Below are 15,058 nucleotides of genomic sequence, written 5' to 3' on the forward strand. Positions count from 1 at the left end.
TTATAAATAATGTTGACCCTTAGCAACTGAAAGCATTTAGTCTCAAATCTTCCCAGCAACAGTGTTCTAGTTCTAAATCTTGAGCTGCACACCTTCCCTGGGTCTTTCTAGGTGGTGTGTGACCTTTCCAGGGTACTGTCACTGCAACCGCAGTGTGCCATGCCCAGTGTTAGTTTGTCGCAGGCAGAGGTCATAGGCTTGGTCCTGTAACCTCTGGAAGTTTGGAATATGATCCTCATGAAGCAGTCCCATGGACTGTCTGTTGTGTCACTTGGCAGGAGCTGCAGTGCTCCTGGGTCATTTGGCACTTGACAGTCATGGCAAAAGAGGACCCTGCCTGTGTGCTTTGGAGGGAGGTCCTGAGTTTCCCCAGTAGGTTTTGGCTGCTGTACATGTGAGGTGTCTTTGTTAAGGATTGTTTTAGTTTAGCATTTAGGAATCTTAATTTTATAAGTGTGTCAAGTGTTGACTCCCTATGCCTGCAAGAAAGTCTCACCCGTATAAATGAAGCATACATACAAACCGATACATATATATCAATTAAAACCATATTTTGGGGGCTGGAGAGATGCCTCAGCAGTTAGAGCTCTGGCTGTTCTTCTAGAAGACTTGGACTTAATTCCCAGCACTCATTTATTAAGTTGAAGGGGTCTGTCACTCTCTCTGGCCTCTTCAGGCACCAGACATGTATGTGGCAAACAGACCATACAAGCAGGCAAAACACCCATAGGCATAAAATAAAAATAAATAATTAATAAAATTATAGTGGTACACATGCCTTTAATCCCAACAGTTTGGAAGGCAGAGGCAGGCAGATCTCTCGAGTTCTCGGCCAGCCTGGTCTGCAGGGTGAGTTTCAGGATAGCCAGGGCTACACAGAGAAACCCTGTTTAAAAATAAAAACTCAACACCTGGGTTACCCTTAGAGACTCTGATCTTATCTGATCTTAGCATTTTAGAACAGGATGTGAGAAGCTAAGGCAATCCCCTGCCACCAACAGCTCACCAGAGCCGAGAACTGCTGTTCTTCATCATTTGTATATCTAGGCTGCAGTTTGAAAGTATTGTGAATAAACACAGCCAGGCCGCATGCCTGTAAGGAGGATCGAAAGTCCAGGCCAGCCTGGGCTACGTAGTAAGACCCTGTCTTAAATAACAAGCAGGAATGAGGCGATAATAACTCTGTACCCCAGTTCAGTCCATGTGAAGCCAGGCATGGTGTTGAGTTCTAGAACCCACATACCACAGATACCTGGGACTTGCTGGCTAGGTGGCCTTGCCCATAGGAGAACCTTTGGTCTCAGCGAGACCCTCTTTCTAAAACCAAGGTGGACAGTTCCTGAGGAATGAATAAACACTCAAGGGTAACCTTTGGCATCCACACACATATATACACACATATGCATGCATGCTCACACATGGGCACACAGTACCCTCTCCTCCCTAAAATTAAATCAATGTGGTGAAGGTAAGAATAAAAACAAAATAGTTTCCCATTTTACTGAGTGCTGGCTTTCCTGTCCCCCTGTAGATCTGTCTGTCCAGCCCCCGAGTGTTCAGCTCTCACAACTGGAGTGTTCAGCTGGCTCTCCTGGCCACTAGAATGGGGTACTGTGCTGGACTGTGCTGGCAGTGGATAGACAGACAGGCAGGCCCTTCTGGAGACTAAACAGGCCTCCTGAAGCAGTGGTGAATCTCTCGCCTTTGCTGTACCTGCTGTTAGGAATCATGACTCAGAATATAAAGATCTCATTCTGAATTGGAATTCAGATACTTGGTTTCAACCACCAGATTTAAATCATTGTTTTAAGGGTCCAAGATCTCCAACTACAGGGACTACCATGGACCCTGGTCATACAGTCACATAATCAGTCCACCAGGTAGGTAGCCAGTGGTGGGATTGGAAGATGTGGTAGTCTAAATGAAAATGCCAATATACACTCCTGTGTATGGATACTTGAACTCCAGTTGGTGGTATGTTGGGGAAGAATTTGGAGGTGTGGCCTTGTTGGTGGAGATGCCAAAGGACTCTCATTCCCAGTCTGCCCCTCTGCCTCCTGCAGATGGATCAGTATGTGAGCTGTTAGTTGTTCCTGCAGACATGCCTTTACTCCACCATCATGGGCTCCAAGCCTCTGAAACTGGGAGCCCAATGAGCACCTTTAAGGTTCTGGTGTAAAGCCACTGTGGCCTCTTTGGGTGACAGCAGCAGGTACTGCTCTGGCCCTGGGAATCCTGGCAGCCTACTGGAAACCCAGCTTCCCAGAGGGAAGGGAGCAGTTTCTGACTGAGGCCCACTGGCGTGGACAGTTTCCAGTTCTGTGTGGACACTGTCCCATAATGCCTCTGGCCTCCGAGAGCTACAGCTCGTCATCCCAGCTGCCCTCTGCAGTTCCCTCCCTAACCGCTTTAAAAACTGATCTTAATTCTGGTTCTGTGTATATGTAGATGTTTGTGCATGTAGGTGCCCAGAGTCCTGAAGAGGGCATTAGGTCTCCTGAAGCTGGAATCACATGCAGATGTGAACCACTCAGTGTGGGTTTTGGAATCTAACACTTGCCTTTGCACGAGTGGTGCTTTCTCTTAGCCTTAACCAATGAGCCACCTCTCCAGCTTTCCCTCACCCGCCTCTTTCTTTCCCCCTCTTTTTTGGTCCTAATCCTCCAAGGAACATGAGCCTGTTCCTCTTATCTGGGTTCTCTAGCCCCACCAGTGAGGCTTCTGCTCACACCACCCTGTGGGACCTTTGTACTGGGTTGAGTGTGACACTGGGTCTCTCTGAAGCACTGGGCACTGCTTTCCACTCTTGACACTTGTCCTCTGTCCCAGGCTTCCCCTGCAGTGTGTCTGCAGCAGCCCCTGAGGTACATCTTCCTGTGCTGGGGGTGCTGTGGGGACACTGCCTACCACATAGGCTTCACACTTGGACCCATAGGCATCCAGAGACACAGGGACCCAGAGGCCACAGAGTGCTGTGGAGAAAAGGAAAGCAAGGGTCAGGGACACCATACAGTGCTTCTTGACAGAGCTGTCAGAGAAGTGACATCTGGGCAAGAGATCAGTAAAGCCATGTTGGACGCGTAGAGTGTTTGCCACCATGTGCTTGCCCAAGCTTGTTCCTTCATGCTTCATTAGCATCTGGGACAGGATATGTGGGACCCAAAGACAGCAAGTAGTATTTGATTGAATAAATGAATGTACAGTATACCATGGAGCAAGTGAGTAGCATAGTAAATGAGAGGAGGTCAGCCAGCCAGCACTAGACTTCCTGATTGGGTGGCTGTGTTTCTGCCCAGCTCTTTGGGGAAGAAAGGTGAGCTTGGACACCACTGTGTTAATGTTAGATGCCTCCTATTCATACCGCATCCCTGTACCTTGGTTTAAGTTGGGCATATTGTCTGCCTTACTTGGAAAGGGGTGGATACATGGGAGAACAGAAGATGGAATCTCTGTGCTTGCAGCACACCTGGCTTAGTATAGCTGGTCATCACCCTCCCTTAAGAGACAGGTTTAAAGGGCCCTTGAGATGCACTCTGTTCTCATCCTTCTAGACTAGGGATTGGTGGTCCTTGGGTACAGGGCCATTCCAGACACAGTCAGTCTGGTGCTCTTCCGGGTTATCTTTGGTTTCCAGGCCTGTCCATGCACACATGCTAGCCTGGGTAGGAGAGGGGACAGCCAAAGCATTTGTGAAAGGACTATACCTTCCTTCCAGGGTTTGAGCCCCTACATGCCAGTTGTACAGTCTGCGTCTCCAGTGCGGCTGAGCCCAGCCTGTGAGAGTAGAAGGCGGGTACTCAAACCTGGGTACTGGTAGCTTCAGTGAGGATGCGGGGTGTAGTATTGGTCAGCCTAAGCCTAGAGTGCTGGCTGCCCTTCTTTTTCGAGTGTTCTTTGGTTGGGTTCAGCTGTGACATTTCCCATTTTCTGCCAGGGAAAAAGGCCTGCTGGAGAAAAGGCCACAGCACCCGTCCATGGGAATTCTCTGCTTTCAGGTGGGTGGTGACCAGTCTCTACAGTTTTCCTAGCCTTGCCAATCACCACAGATTATTGCACATTCGCAGTTAATTTGTTGGAAAGCTTATTTTAGACCAGTGTTTCTCAACTTTCCTAATGCTACTACCCTTTAGTACAGTATCTGTGATAATGTACTAGTTAATGGTGACCCCCAACCATAAAATTATTTCATTGCTACTTCATCACTGAATTTTGCTAGTTCAGAATCATGATGTAGCTATCTGATATATGACCCTGACCCACAGGTTGAGAAACACTGGTTTAGAAGGTACTTTCCTGTTCTGACCAAATTCCAGTAGTCTGGAGAGCTGGAAGGAGAGAAGACACAAGGTTAGAGACCAGTATTGAGAGCCCAGGAGAATGAGTGGTCAGGTACTCTGCCAGCTCAGCAAGGCCAGCCTGCCCATGGGCAGGGGGACAGCACTGGTGTTTAGCAGACATTAGAGACTGTTGGGACTGCCACAGCCTACTCTCATCCATGGAGTCTTACATCTCATCTGTGGCTTTCCATTGCCTTTCCCAAGCTTTTGCTTCCCTGTAGAAAAGAGTCCTAGCAGGCCCCAGGGGTGAGGACGGGTAGTGCTGTTTCACAGTTGTTCTGGTAGGTCATGAGACCTCTCCCTGCCTGTGTGTGTGCTCATCTGCATGTCACTGGAAAGTTCTAGTGTAGTCTTCTTTGGCCACCAGGAATGACCCAGAACAAAAGAAAGAGCATTCAGGAACTGAGGAGATGAGCACCTCATACTTCGATGGGAAGGAACCTGCCCCTGCCCCCACCGCCTTGAGTCAAGGCTTTCATGGATTGTTTGTACTGCCTTTTCTTCATACTTGCAGTTTTAAAAATAGCAGTGCTGAGTGACTCCTTTTTCAGACGAGTCTGCCTGGTGAGGCAGTAGAGTGCGCTTTGTGGAGTGGCTATTGATTAGCTGTCATTTCGCAGCTTTGGGGAGCCAGGGCCACAGCAAGTCTCTGTCCTACCTGGGTGGAGCTCCTTGCTTCATTCAGCCTTTCAGGAAGGGTGATGGCTTGACGCTGCCAAGACCACATTATACAGATGGGGGCAAAGCAGGAGGAACGCCTGCAAGGATGTACCTAGGTCTGCCCCGGTGACTGAGACCACAGCCTCCCACCAGGGCCACAGCTTACTCATGACCAGGAACCTGCCTCTAAAATTGCACTCTTGTGCAGGAAGCCCTTTCCCCCTGGAAGTCTTGAGAGTGGCCAAACAGTGTCTTCTGTGCACTGGCAGAATCTGATCTTTGCTTCCATGGCAACAGCTGGCTGGGCCTAGTTCTTGTCTCTGTATCTGCCATTCTCAGCACTTCCCATCCCCCTAGTACTGGCCCACCTGAGCAGTCTCTCAAAGCTGAGGCTGCATCCTTTGAGAACTTGGTGCCAGTGTGTCTGTCCCCAGGCTGAACCACAGAAAGGGTTATCAGGGAATTCTGAGTAGTGCATGGTGTTAATTATTTTAAGCCACCATGTTTTAACACCTTGATATACAGGCCAGTCTATTAAAAACAAATGTCCCAGTGGAGTGTGATCACAGCACTCAGGAGCATGAGGTAGGTGGATCATGAATTAAGGTCAGGTGTCTCTGGGGTGTGCAGTGAGGCCTGAAGAAAGAAACAAAAGAAAAAGAATGGATTCCCGATTTGTATGTCAGCGGAGGAGTGCGGCAGCCATGATGCTCTGGGTTCAGTTTCCAGGCCTTGGGGGATGGGATTGAGGGACTACATGAACATGGCTGTCTTCATCCAAACCTTCATTCAGTAGGTTTGAAGTGAAAAATCAGAACTCTAGTTTAATTAGAAATGTTTTCTGTTTTCTATTTTGAAACAGGGTCTCACTGTGTAGCCTTAGCTGGCTAGGAACTTTATATATGTAGACCAGGATGACCTCAAACTCTATACTATATAAACTATATGTGTATCGGTGGCTTGCACCATGTATATGTCTGGCAGAGGCTAGAAGAAGGTATTGGATCCAGTGGGGCTGGAATTACAGACTGTTGTTAGTTACCATATAGTTGCTGGGAATTGAACCCCTGGTACTCGGAAGAGCAGCCAGTGGTCCTAACCACAGAGCCATCTCCTGCCCCAGAACAATTTTTAAAGCACCGGGATTCTGATCAGCAGCCACCCTAAACAGCCCCTTCCCCCTCCAGAGCCCTGAGATCTCTTTTGAAAGCCTCCGGTTTTTACTGCTCCATGACCTCACTGATGCCAGTCAGAATTCCTTAGCAGACTCCTTTCTCATTTTAAGGGGTCCCTTGTCTGTTCCACCAGCTAGTTGCTCTTCAAAAGCAGCTCAACAGCATGTAGCCAGCCATGTGCCATCTTGTGGTTGCTTGATGTAAAATGGCAGCATCTTGAAACCCAGCTGGTGCTCTCAGGACCTTTATCTTCTGTCAGGTTTATGATGAGCTCATAAGATCAGAGAATCCTCTAAAGGTGTGCACTTCCAGAGAAAGGAAGTTTCATGTGTAATTGTGCATGAAGCATCATCCTTGGTCCTGGTCTTCGTACCCTTGTCTGTGTTATGCCTGTTCCTACAGGGTACCACAGCCTGCTAAGTTGTCCCTGGGCTGAACCTGGCTCTGAGGCTTACTTAATTGTGGCTCAGCCTAACCTTGTATCTCCTGTCTCTGAGTGGGACCTTAACCTTGAGGTGCCCAGCTGCAAAGCCCAACTGGTCCTCTCCAGCTCCAACTACTTCTGCCCGGCCTGAGATAGCACCTGTTTCCTGTCCTGGGGCTTGAGTGTTGCTGTTTCTTCCTATAGCCAAGAGCTTTTTGTAATACTGTTGAGGGATCTCAGAAGTAACCTCTGAAAACAGACACACATCTCTGATGTCCTCAAACTCAAGCCACAAGCCATCACTGGGATTGGAGTATCCCAGCACATAAAAGGAGTTGGTAGAGAATGGTGACCATAAAAACTAGAAGGTTATCAATACTACACAAGTCATTGTAGTGTTCACTCATGACTCTCCCTGATAGACTTAAAATCCTTCCAATTTAATAATGCACTGAAGTCATGATACAGCCTTGTTAATATCTGCATCTCATTCCAGCCTTTGTGTTTTCATGAGCATATGGCTTCTCCAGCTGCGCTATTAGCTCCTCAAAAGCCTTCCTCGGTGCTCTAGTCCCTGAGGGCCACGCTGACTTGCTTTGGGGGTTCTGTAGGGATGTACTCCTGAAGTGATAAAGCAGAAGCACATGGCCTGTGGCAAAAGAGGTGCCAGGCAGGTAGCACTCAGGGTGCCTGAGATTGCGCAACATAAGCTCTGGGGTTGCACCTGGAAGAGTGCATCCAGCCCAGGGCTGTCCTGTCCATGGGGAGACTTCTGCTTTCTAGGATATGTGTTGGTACCCACTTGGGAGTGGCAGTGCTGTGTCCTCAGCAAAACCCAGTTCTTGAGTGCTCCCCCTCGCCTAGAATCCCACTTTCCCTGTTTATTTTGCTTCCTTGTGGTTTTGTCTCACTCTCTGGAGGAATAGACAGAGCTTGCTCCTAGGTATTCTGAGTACTTTTCAGTTAGTGCTTTTGCTCTTCTCCCTATCCTGAGGTACTTATTGCTGCCTTGTTCTAGAAGAAATGGAGGTGGAAAGGTGGGTATTTGAAGTCTTTGGACTTAGTGATTCACTTAAGCAGTGATGTCATCCCTCAGAAGCCATTTTGGTTAGCTCTGGTGTTTGCTCACCAGTTGTTACCTTGCAATGCCAGCATGCCTTGGTGCTTTCTTCTCATTGGCCTGGAAATAGCAAATGTGGTGTTTATAAAGCCAATGATGCTGTTGGCGGCCCCCAGTAGGCGGGTTCTCCCACACAGGGTTGGCTGGGACCAGCTCTGCTCACTGACTCAGCCTGGCCCTCTAGTTTCCCTCCTCCTGGGGAACATAGCTGCAAGGGATGCAGTCTCAGCTATTTCCCTAACTTTCCCCCCCTCTTTCTGTTTTGTTTTTAGACACAGTCTCTCTGTCTAGCCCCCAATTCTTGCCACCAACTCCTGAGTGCTGAGATGACACCTGCACACCACCATGCCTGTCTGCTTTCTAATCTTTCATTTTTACTTCTTCAAGAGAGAGCCCTGTTTCTCCTGATTGCATATTCTTCACTTCCAGCTCTGCCACCAAGTTCTGTGCTCATCATTTCAAACACTTTCCTTTCTACCTTCTTTTCTTCCTTCCTTTTATGGGGGATCAAATCCAGGGCCTTGTGCATGCTAGGCTTTACAAGTGAGTTATTTATCTTCTTGTATCATATTGAATCTGTAGGAAACATTCAAAAACTATTGACTGACTTGTGGGCTGGACCCCACTATGTGCCTTTAAAGAACTTCTGTGGAATAGTTCTGGTATTGTGTGTTTGTAATGTTTTAGCCAAAGATACCAATAATAATAATAATAACTTTAAAACCGTATATATGTATGTATGCTTGTGTGTATCTCTCTCTCTCTCTCTCTCTCTCTCTCTCTCTCTCTCTCTCTCTCTCTCTCTCTCTGAGGTAGGATCTCACTATGATGTCTCAGCTGGCCTGGAACACTATATTCAAGGTGCTGATGGCTGAGTTCTCACCAACTGAGCCTCATGTTGCTTAACTTCCCCCAAAAGCCCTTATTCTGGCACAAGCTGGCATCTCTTACCAGTCACATGCCATTCTAACATGGAATTGGGAAGACACTGAAAGAGAGGCCTGGCTTCAGCAAACAGGAAGCTCTGTTTTTTCTGCCACCCCTTCAGTTGTTGCTCTAGGTAATGCAGGACCATTCAAGGGAGGTCAGAACTATGAGTTTCCATAGCAAAGTGTCTAAGTGTGAACGAATAGATGCTGTAGTTGTAGGTATTTGGTTGCTGGTGAGGGGAAATCTCTCTGCTAGGCTGGTCATGGGTGGTAGGCAGAGACTTGAGTGGAATGAGGGTTCTCAAGCTTCCCAAACTTTCTGATAGTAACCCACAGTAAACAGTTTATTCTGTGAGACAGAACACGAATGTGTTCATTACATAGAACTGAAAAGACTTCAAATAGCATCTACCCTTCCTGTGTGTATCTAATATATACACAGATACTCTCTTCTTCCACTGCTGGCCATGACCCACTAACCCATGGTGTGAAAACCACTGTCATATAGGGTCTGCTGTTACAGGATTTCCAACACTTTTTCAGGTTTCCACAGAGGAACAGACCCTTCAGTCTGGCATGAGGAGCTTCCCAGGCTACTTAGTTAGATGAGGGCTAGACTGAACCAGCCCTTACAGGAGGCAGGGCAGTGTGCTGTGGAGTGGGGCTGCAGACATGCAACAGCAGGAGGCCCTTCAGGACAGCAGAACTAGAGGCAGGATTTTACCAGGACCTATAGATAGTAGGCTGAGCAAGGCACAAGGCATCCTCCACCCGAGGCTGACCGCTGTCTTGTTTGACTTTGAGAACAGAATGCTAGGGAACGAACATGCTAGTCCTAGTTCTAACACATCCCTGTCCATGTTTCTCTCTTCAGCTGTGTATCTGGGGCTCAGACCCCAGCTCAGGCTGCCGGTGGCGGGTGGGGCGGGGACAGGTAGGGGAGGCTTACTTATCTCGTTGGGAAGTAACAAAGAAAATAGGACTAACTCTCCGTGCTCACCTGGCATCCTGTTCCCTTCAAGAAGTGGCTGGAGTCCTGGCCAGGTGAATAGCTTCAGTCCCTGTGTGGCCTGCCTCAGTTGGGTTGGGGAGCAGAGGAGCACCTCACTTTTGAACACAAGTCTAAAAGATGGTCCACTGCAAACTGTCCCTGTTTGTCCACTCACTCCTCTCCCAGTGATGCAATGAGGGCAGGTAAGTTTGTCTTTGATCCTGATTTTGAGGCTTCAGTGGGTATGAGGTCTGGCTGCCTTGGGTTTTGTTTCCCAAGGAAACAAAGACCTGGTCCTGGGTACACTGTTGCCCTGGGAATATGGAGATTTCTTGCTCTGAGATTGAAGTCTGGCCACACCTCCCCTTTTGGCCTTCACTGATGTGGCTGGTGGCTCCTGCTCTCCAGACATATGTGTTTAAGCCCATTAAAGCCTTTCCCGTGAGGACTGGAGAAATGGCTATTGCAGAGGACCTAAGTTTCGTTCCAGTGCTGATAACTAGCGCCTGCTCACTGGGCAGCGGCAGCTTCTTCCCGGGACTGCAGTCCTTCCCTCTGCCCTGCCCTCATCTGTGTGGAGGCCAGAGCCCAGTATCCAGTCTCCTCACATCCTTCTCCATTTGATTCATTATTGCTTAATGTGTATGGTTGTTTTGCTTGCGTGTATATGTGTGCACCATTTATATGTAATGCCTAGCCCAGGAAGCCAAAGGTGATACTGGCTCCCCTGGAACTGGAGTTACCGATGGGTGTGAGCTGCCATGTGAGTGCTGGGGAGCCATAATAATTTTCAATTTTAATTTTTAACAAAGTAAAATAGAAGCCGGGCGTGGTGGCGCACGCCTGTAATCCCAGCACTTGGGAGCCAGAGGCAGGTGGATTTCTGAGTTCGAAGCCAGACTGGTCTACAGAGTGAGTTCTGGGACTACACAGAGAAACCCTGTCTCAAAAAAACAAACAAAAAAAGCAAAGTAAAATAGGCTGGAGAAGTGGCTGGGCTGCTAAGAGTGATGGCTGCCCTTCCAGAGGACCTGAATTTGGTTCCCAGCACCCATGTCAGGGAGTTCACAATTCTTTCTAACTCAGTTTCAAGTGATTGAACACTCTCTTCTGACCTCCATGGGTACTGCACACATGTGTGCACAGATACACAGGAAGGAAGGAAGGAAGGAAGGAAGGAAGGAAGGAAGGAAGGGTGAGCATGTGGCACACAGCTCTAATTCCAGCACTCAAGAGGCAGAGACAGGTAACCTCTGAATTTGAGGCCAGCCCAGTCTAAAGAGTGAGTTCCAGGCCAGCCAGAGCTATACAAGACCCTGTATTAAATGGGGTAGCGGTAGGTGAGAAGGGAGTGGGGAATTCAGTAGAGGTAGTGGAGATGACCTTTTACCCATCTTGTTTCTAGATATCCTGAGCAGCCAGGAGTTCCTTGGGCTAGACACAGTTGAAATGCTGTCTAGTCATTGTGACAGGAGCTGTCCTGTGTCCCTAGGGTGGGGAGAGGACAGAGTGGCTCCCAGCTGAAAACTACAGAACCACTGCCTTCCCTTCCTAGGCAGGTGAACCCAATGTGTTTCCTTGGCTTAGGCCCACAGGTGCTTCTGCCTTGCTCAGGATTCCTTTCCTAAGGCCTGAGTAACCGCTCTGTCCCTTTTAAACCCTGCCAGCCTCCAGGCACTGCCAGCAGCATCTAGAAGGCTGGTGTATTCAGGAAGCTCACTGCCTTACTCAGCCATGTATATGGTCAGAGTAGCCCTTTTACATAGCCTGGCCCCTGTCTGCTCTGCTTCTCTCACTGCCCTAGAGCTGGAGCCGGAGCCAGGCTGAGCAGAGGGTAGACACTTAGCTCGTGTTGTCTGGACAGTGGGTGCCTTAAAGCTGAAATCCCCTCCTCCACAGTATGGCCCTGAGTTGTTTTCAGAGGAGGCAACAGAGACTGCCCCTTGCCCCGTTCCCCGCCATTACATGACCAGTGCTTGTTTCATGCAGCCCATGATGACTCCCCAGGCAGAACATAGCCTTTGGTGTCACTGCTTCTTTTCTGCTGTTCCAAAACTTACGTTCACTGGTGCTTTCCAGGAAACGCTGGACACCAGCCAGTAAGCCTTGAGTTGCTGGGCTTTTTTCCCTCTTCTTTTTTTTTTTTTTCTTTTTAATTTTTAATGATAGAAACAAAAATATACCTAAAAGCGAAGCTTGTGGAAAAACCATTTCTCTCCTGTCTTATATTGTTCCTCCTCACACTGACCTTGGCCTCCCCAGCCTTTCATTTCAGAGCCCTAAAGACATCCTTGTCGAAAACAGCTTCATCCAAGAGGATGTCCAGAGTACCTGTGGGCATGACATGATTACAGTGATAAATGCTCACAAAGAACTTGATCTTGCATTTTTTGGCAATCTTTTTGCCGTGGCAGCCGTCACTTTTCAGGGGTCACGTTAAGGACAGTCTGAGGTGCCATCGACAGTGTTTTTGGCCTCCGGAGTAGTATCCAACCAGGACAAACATCACATTCCACAGTTTCATGAACTTACCCATTTCGACAGCAAGGGGTTGGTGCCCAGCAGAAGGCATGGCTAGCATTTTCAAGGCTCTCTAGACATTTAAAAGTCCGTGTTCCCAACTCTCTCAGTGCCGTGATGGCAATACTCAGGGTACCCCTTAGAAGTAGGGACTTGAGCTTTTAGTTTTGCAACAGAATCTCCTCTTTTTTGTTTAAAGATATATTTATTTATTTTATGTATACTGTACACTGTAGCTGTCTTCAGGCACACCAGAAGAGGGCATTGCAGATAGTTGTGAGCCACCATGTGGTTACTGGGAATTGAACTCAGGACCTCTAGAAGAGCAGTCAGCGCTCTTATCTGCTGAGCCATCTCTCTATCCCCTGGAATCTCCGTTCAGGCAGGTGCAGTGCTCTCTGGTGCTCACTTCCTGGTGATGTCTGGCACCTGTGACTTAGTACTTGATCTTTCTAGATGAAAGGGGAATTGGGGATCAGGTACATAGCCTTTTACCCAGGGATGGAGCCTTAGGGGAGTCTGTGAGGCCTGCAGTCAGATCCCACCACAGCTGCCTTCTAGATGCCTCAGATGCTTTTTAAAACAGCAAAGCTCTATTTGAAATGTGTAAATCTACTGGAAGTATGTTTTTACCCGGTCCTGTCTTTGCAGCTCGTGGAAGGGATAAGTGTCTGTGTGATGTAAAGAAAGGACAAGAGTTAGACTGCCAAATTTAGGTTCACGCTGTGTCAGTTCTGTGAGTTGTGTGACCTTGAGCATGCAGCTTTCTCTGTGTCTGTTTGCTTACCTGTAAAAGGGTTGACAGTCAGGATGGTGGTAGCACGGCCTTGGTGGAGTTGGGGGGCACTTCAGGGTAACATCCAGTGTTCAGAAACCAGCCTGGGACCTAGAGCGAGCAGAGCAGGGAAAGCTCCCCAGAGCCACAGCAGGTCCTGACAGAATAGGAACATTGAGGGATTTGAGAAGCAGATAGCCCATGCTGGCAAAGAAGAAAAGGAAGGGGTCGTTGGGGTAGAACCGTGTAGTGTGGGGACACCCAAGCTACACAGGCATATTTGAAAGTCTTGGAAAAAGACAAGGGAGTGAAGAAAAAAGTCAGAGGATGGTGGAGAGCCTTGCTTGTCCCCCTTGGGGATTGGCACATAGTGACCCCATCCCTTTTTCTCCCCGTCCCTTTCTCCCTGCTGCTCCCAGTGCCAGCAGGGGAGTTGGAGCTGCTTGGCAACAAGATTAGAAGAGCTGGGCAGTGGTGGCACACCTTTAATCCCAGCACTTGGGAGGCAGAGGCAGGCAGATCTCTGAGTTAGAGAGCAGCCAGGGCTACACAGAACACAGAGAAACTCTGTATCGTTGAAAGAAAAGAAAAGAAAGAAAGAAAAAGAAAAAGAAGAGCTCCTGAAGATGGTTCCCAGGTGGAAAGCCCAACGCACATGGAGAGGCCGTTCTTCTCTAGCATCCCTCCTGCCGTAGAGCTAGGGCCTCCATTTCTCATGCCCTGTATGAGGCTGTTCTGATCGAGGTCTGTACATGTGGATCCTCCCCTCCTCTGCTGGCAGTACTTGGACCTGACAAAGGCCCACGGGATGATCTACAGATGCAGCTCAGGGCTCTCCTCAAGGCCTCTCCACTCCTTGAATCTCCCTCCCATAGGCAGCTTCTGCTTCCTGTGGTGACTTAGACCCAATTGGTGGTGATTTGATGTCTAAGCTAAGAAGGCAGTTGAGGTGAAGCTGAGGGTGGGGCAGGCACAAAGTGTCTTCACAGTTAGAAAAAGGTGCTGACCTCTCCTCCATATTTCCTTCCGTGCCCTGAAGCCAGCCTTTGAGGACCTCAGCCTATGTCCCTATGGATGGGAGTCAGGCAGGGGTGGATGATTATAGCCGCTGTGTGACTATGTGCGTGCATGCACTTGTGAGCCAATGCTTTCTTTGTGACTTCAATCCTGTCACAGTTCCCAGTGTTGACTGCTGAGGTTCTGTGTGTACATGTAGAGCAGGTCCTGGATCCCTGTGGCAGTTTGGTGGCAGAATTGCTCCCTTAGGTCACAGCCTACCTTTAGAGCTTGTTCAATTGACCTTACCTACCAAAGCTTCAGTGACCTTGTACTTCCTTTCAGCATTTCTGTCCTGTTCCTCTGGCAGTCACCTTTCACAATAGAGAGCAGAGAGACGTTTGCTGTGGTTGTTGAGAGTTGGGGAGAATTTGAGAGATAGTTCACCCTGGTGTGTGTTGCTAGTCTTTGGGCAGCGGAGATGCAGCAACCACATACGGCTTGCTCAAGAGTGACAGAACAGCCGGGCGGTGGTGGCGCACGCCTGTAATCCCAGCACTCTGGGAGGCAGAGGCAGGCGGATTTCTGAGTTCGAGGACAGCCTGGTCTACAGAGTGGGTTCCAGGACAGCCAGGGCTATACAGGGGAAAAAAAAAAAAGAGTGACAGAAGACTCCAAATTTGGAGATGAGCAGAAAAGACAACCAGCCTGGTAGAAAAGCAGCTCTGCCCCGGCCCTGGAGGCCACCCGCAGCAGGAGGCGGGAGTTCTGGGGCTTCACTTGGATCAGGACAGGCCCTGTAGTGCCACAGATAAGGAGCAGGCTGCAGCTGGGCAGGCAGGATGACCCAGATTAGAAGGGTGGTGTCCAGTGACAGCTAGCTTCAGAGTGACTGGCCACTGCCCAGTATCATGCCAGTCCTCCAACCACTCCTGAGCACTCCCAAGCCAAGGTCAGAGGGTAGACACTTTGAGAAGGATTTTTACTCATTAAGATGCTTGCTTTTAATAGGATGCGCTAAACCCTGTACTAGAGTGAGACCTTGTGTGGTGTAGCTATGCCTCCCAGTGCATAAGACTATCGCCACAGTGTGTATTGGAGGTGGGGGATACAGATAAAAGGATCCTTTCT

The 15,058-nt window shown here is 48.8% G+C and overlaps 1 protein-coding gene across 2 annotated transcripts in view; it reads left to right on the plus strand.

Annotated features, from left to right (window-relative positions):
* Window positions 1-15,058, plus strand: part of Ube2o (ubiquitin conjugating enzyme E2 O) — a 46,549-nt gene that overhangs the window by 18,406 nt on the left and 13,085 nt on the right. The window lies entirely within an intron of this gene.

Source organism: Apodemus sylvaticus, chromosome 10, assembly GCF_947179515.1.
Source record: "Apodemus sylvaticus chromosome 10, mApoSyl1.1, whole genome shotgun sequence".
NCBI classification, from domain to species: Eukaryota; Metazoa; Chordata; class Mammalia; order Rodentia; family Muridae; genus Apodemus; species Apodemus sylvaticus.